This window comes from Helianthus annuus, chromosome 14 (genome assembly GCF_002127325.2).
Source record: "Helianthus annuus cultivar XRQ/B chromosome 14, HanXRQr2.0-SUNRISE, whole genome shotgun sequence".
NCBI lineage: Eukaryota > Viridiplantae > Streptophyta > Magnoliopsida > Asterales > Asteraceae > Helianthus > Helianthus annuus.
The window spans coordinates 94,600,656-94,606,255 of NC_035446.2; the positions used below are offsets into that span (position 1 = coordinate 94,600,656).

Sequence of the window (5,600 nt, forward strand, 5' to 3'; positions counted from 1 at the left end):
TATAAACTAAATTAAATTAAACGCAACAAAAATAACTTTATATTTCGCTATGGTTGGTGGCTGAAATATCTAATTAAATCTACGTTCAACGAAGCTTCTTCGTTTTCTAGACATTTTAATAAACATATCGTAGACGCTTTTTATTCGTCTTAAATATCTAATTCACAAAAACTTATATTGAAGGTATTCTATTCTATTTGAGTTTTCAATTCAGTTGCATGATGAACATACCAATTTAAACAAGCCAAAGGATGTAACAACTCAGCAGGAAGAGATACAAGAAATTCCGAAGGACGCTGATCTCGATGATAAAAAATGGTGGTGTGACAATATAGATGGCATCCTTGAGATGTTTAAGGCTTATGATTACTAAATTGATCTCATCATGATGCAAAATACTTGACACTTGATCCTTTATTAGTTTTCAAATTTTATGTTTAAGACTTATATTTCCGTATTCCTGTACTACTTTATATAAATTTTATTTATGTTTAAGACTTATTTTTTCTTATTCGAATGTTACTTTATTGCATTTCTTGAAATACTTGATAATTTAAATTCTAAATTTAATAATTATATATGTTATACTCGCCACTCGGTATCCCCTGTTCACCTGTTTTAAGTATTTTAATACAAATAACATTTATTAATTTAAAATCCTTTAATAACTAATAAAAATAAGATATAAAGATAGAATTAACAGAACTTATCATTGATAACAATAAAAAAAAACATTACATAACAACAAAAAAAGAACATTAACCGGAACTTCTCAACATTTATTAAGTATGTGGGCCTGAAAACCTCTAGATGTCAATTGTCAAACAAGTCTCATTTAAAAGCATGATTATAGCCATGATAATTGAAGCATTTGTGAACAAAATGAAACAACCATTTTGATCCCACATAGCACAAAACTGCAGCAACAGCAAGTGTATTTCTAGTAGCAACTGATATGATCCCTTGTTTGGTTGCGGCCACCATAGCCACCGCAGCACCCGAAAACACCTGCAAAACCACCTTAACTGCATTCAGACCTTTATATGCACCATTGCAGCTGCTGCAGTTCACCATATGACTCCTATACCTATATAATCAAAAAAGCAAATGAGTTTCAATATTCATAACATAAATATTGTTGAATTTCATGCAAATAACCTATCCATAAGTTGTTCTCTAGGCGGCGTAGGTGGTAAAGATTCATCAAATTTGTTTCCCCAATCAATTCGGCCGCCAGAATATTTCTTAAGCCACTTTCTAAACGCAATCACTTTTGCGTCTGATTTAGTTGGCACAAAACAGACGTTTTCCCAATTAGAAAAACCGGTTTCCATCAGTTTCTTCTCCTGCAAGTTGCTTACTCTTTTAAGTTTTAAGAATTGAATGAATCACATTTGCATAATAAATATCTTCATCTACAAGTTACCTCAATATGAAGAAGATACATATCTGAATCAATAACCAAATTCTGGCTAATATGGTACATCCATCTGGGAACAAATCGGTCAATCCAAACAGCAAAGTTTCTTCCGAAAATAAAGATCAGTCTGTTGTTGCCCGGGCTCACTGGTATACACATAAAGATAAAAGACAATCGCCGTGCTGATTTCCCTTGAATTCATCAAGTTACAGAAGTAAGTAAAAGTACCAAATAAATTATTATAGCACTAAAGCTGTATGTATACCTCTGGAGTTCCACCAAATGAGATGTGTAGACAAGGAGGAACAAATTTCGATCGGCCATATGACTGGTTTGCGGTAAAACCATATTTGTGCATTTGATCTATGTTTATTTCCATGGGGCAACCCCCTTCCCGATCAAGCTTAACATTGCAGTAAAGTTATGTTAGGTGTGTTGGCCCATTATACAAACAAAACGAAGATCAATCTAATAATAGTGGATTAATCATTAAGAACACTAGAAAACTGAAAAAAAGAGCTAAGTAATTGCACATATACTTATCTCGGCTGTGGTGTCCTCACTATTCCATAATGTGCATATCGCACATGAGTAGGATCCATAAGATTTTCAATCAAGATTTCATACCTGAAAGTGTCACACTCTCAATCAAAAAAAAATTGATGTACTAATGCAAAAAATAAAAAAAAATAAACTTGGTTAGGGCCAAAGGACGTAGAGTGTAATGAGTTTTCCAAATAAAGGACTGTAACTGTAATTATTGAAGTTAAAGGTCATCCATTGCAACCTGTTACAAACATAAAGGACGAAAAATGTAATTTACCCAAATAAAAAACAGGTGAAATGTGCATACCCATATGGTATATCTCTGGTAAACATTTGGAAGGTAAATGAAGGGTCGTCGAGTTCAGAGATGTATGGCGGTTTCTTCTTTGTGAGGATATCTTTGTATTGTGGGTCAGTGTTGGGCTAAAACCATACGATCCCATTGTGCACCGTGCTTGGATAAACAGAAACACACGCTTTCTGGGACGTATGAACCTGCACACATTTCGTAAGTATGAAATTGTTGGAAATAAAATCACAAGTGAAGTCATTTACCAGAGGACCATCGGGGGGAGCTTGAGGGATAAATTTACAGTCACCAGAGCCACCAAAGCACCAGCCATGATACACACACTGCAGCCTACCCCACTGATCAATCCTCCCTTCAGAAAGTGGAGCCAATCTATGCGGACAACGATCGTCCAACACCTTCCATGAATTCTCATTCTTATCCCACCACACCACAATATCCAGACCATCACCTTCTTCCCATGTGGAGCCCTCTTATCCAGATCACACACCGGCATGGCCGCATACCACTGAGAAAACCAGTCGAATTGGTCATCTTGATCATGGGTTTTGGTTGGAGAAATAGCAGCAAAGTTGTTGAATTTGGATTTTGTAAAACGGGTTAAATCGCGGGTTTTGTGTGTAAATGAAAGACTGAAAATGGGTTTGGATAATTGGGTTGTGATGAGAGAAGGTGGAGAAAAAGGGGATGGAGCTCTGAAAGCTTCCATGGCTGATAAGTGAATTATATCATATGCCAAATATGCAGAATATTATATGGCGGGAAATTGAGTTACATCTACGCCACCATACAATTTAAATTTAGCCACTGTACAAATTGGGTTAAAAAAATTGGTCAATATAATGGATTATTATGCCATCTCATAAATACACATGTAACCTTTTTTTTAACAGTTAAATAAAAGCAACGTTTTCAAGACCATACCAGTCGGACCAAGACTCACTTTTAAACCCTCTATGTATAGGTCGATCGGTTGGAATGGCCAGTGATGGAACCAGTGACTGAGTTTAGTAGATCATACCAGACTTTACTTCTTTAAAGGAAAAAAGATTTTAGTTGCGACACGAAGAAGTTGCTCAAAAGGGGTATTTATCGGTTCGGTTTATAACACAATAATAAACACCCCTTGCTCATATTTGTATTCCATCTATAAGTACTGTAGATTTGAAGGAATGGAAACATTAACCAATGTCGGATCAAGTAAAACAAAGGAAATTAATTTATAGGTGGGGTGAAGGTGAAGGAATAGAAGCATGAGACATGTGGTCTTAGAGTTTTGTTAAATGTCAATTGGTATGCCATTTATTTTGTTTTTTATTTTTTTTTAATAAAAAAGGTAAAAAAATTTAATAAAATGTAAAATATTATTGGAATTTTGGTTAATTTAGAAGACCAAACCTTTAAACTATCTTCAACCAACTAAAAACCGAAAAAAGATTACACCATATAACAGAAATCCTATGAACAGTCTTCTTTTATGTAAGATGTAACCTATATCTTCAATAAAACATAATATTATTGGAAATCTGGTTAACTTACATAGTTACATGACCAACCCTTTAAGAAAAATCTTCAAACAATAAGAAACTGAAACATGATTACACCATAGAAAAACTATCCTACTAATAATCTTCTTTGATGTAACCCAAATACGTTTCATAACCTATATTCGATGTGCTTTTATCCGTACATCCATTGAGACTCACTTTGCGTATCAACATTTATTTAAATTATTATGTTTGTTGATCCTTATTAAGTATAGGGGCCTCCTAAACTTTGATATCAATGCATGATTATAGCCATGATAATGGAAGCACTTGTAAACAAAATGAGACACCCATTTTGATCCCACAAAACACAAAACTAGAGCAATAGCAAGTGTGTTTCTCGCAAACACTAATATGATCCCTTGGTTGGTTGCAGCCACCGCAGCAACCGAAAACACCTGAAGAGCCACCTTAAGTACATTCAAACTTATATATATATATATATATATATATATATATATATATATATATATATATATATATATATATATATATATATATTACCATTGCAGCTGTTGCAGTTCACCACATGGGTCCAGTACCTAAATAAACAAAATCAATCAAAAGGTAAATGAATTTCTGATGCAGGCCCAAGTGTAGAGGATCGGGCCATGACATTTCTGGAGGCCCATGATCAAGCTTCCAAGGGTGTCTTACGAAAACAAGCATAACTTTGGCTACGGGTCTCCGTTTTAGGCGTTCAACCAGTCAAATCGAAGCTTGAAACGAGGAACACGTCGTGGCAAGGGGCCTTGTCCAAGTTTCGCCCCAAAAAAGGCATTCTAATGGGAGTTTTGGACACTTTTTATGTTTTTTTCGGTGTTTTATGCATTTTGTTTTTTGGGCTTCTGTTTGGCCCATGGCCTTTTTGTGTCCATTTCGAATTTCAATCTCTATTTATGTCTTCCTCTTGTAATTTGGATGGTCAGAACTGAATTTTGAGAAATAACCATTTTCACTTCAAATTCTTTGCCCTTTGGGTTGGATTTTGGGGTTTGGGGAAGATCATCACGGGTATTCGTAGAATCAACGTGATTTGTTCTTCATTATCATTTCACACACTACATCAATTTCTATATTCATAACATCAATCTTGTTGATTATTATGCAAATAACCTGTCCGTAAGTTGTTCTCTAGAAAGAGTAGGTAGTAAAGATACATTAAATTCGTTTCCCCAGTTAATTCGGCCGCCTGAATATTTCTTAAGCCACTTTCTAAATGCAACCACTTTCGCGTCTGATTTAGTTGGCACGAAACATACCTTTTGCCGATTTGAAAAACCGGCTTCCATCAGTTTCTTCTCCTGCAAGTTGCATGATCTTTGAAGAACTGACCCAAATCACATTTTCATAGTCAGTTTCTTCTACTACAAGTTACCTCAATATGAAGAAGATACAAATCTGAATCAATAACCAAATTCTGCCTAATATGGTATATCCATCTAGGAACAACTTGATCAATCCAAATAGCAAAGTTTCTTCCTGGAATAAAGATCACTCTGCTATTACCCGGGCTAACTGGTATACAAATAAAGATGAAAAACAACCGTCGAGGTCGTTTTCCTGCTGAATTCCCCTGAATTTATTAAATTACAAAAATAAAAGTAGCAAAAAGATGAATATAGTTCTAAAGTTGAATACCTCTTGAATTTCCGTATATGAGATGTGCAGACAAGGAGGGACACATTTCAATTTGTTTGACTAGTTTGCAATAAAACCATTCTTGTGTATTTGATCTATGTTTATATCTATAGGCGTACCCCCTTCTCGATCGAGC

The 5,600-nt window shown here is 34.9% G+C and overlaps 1 pseudogene; it reads right to left on the reverse strand.

Moving 5' to 3' along the window:
• Window positions 1–831: 831 nt before the first annotated feature.
• On the reverse strand, window positions 832–2,772 carry LOC110905611 (annotated as a pseudogene).
• Window positions 2,773–5,600: the final 2,828 nt, after the last annotated feature.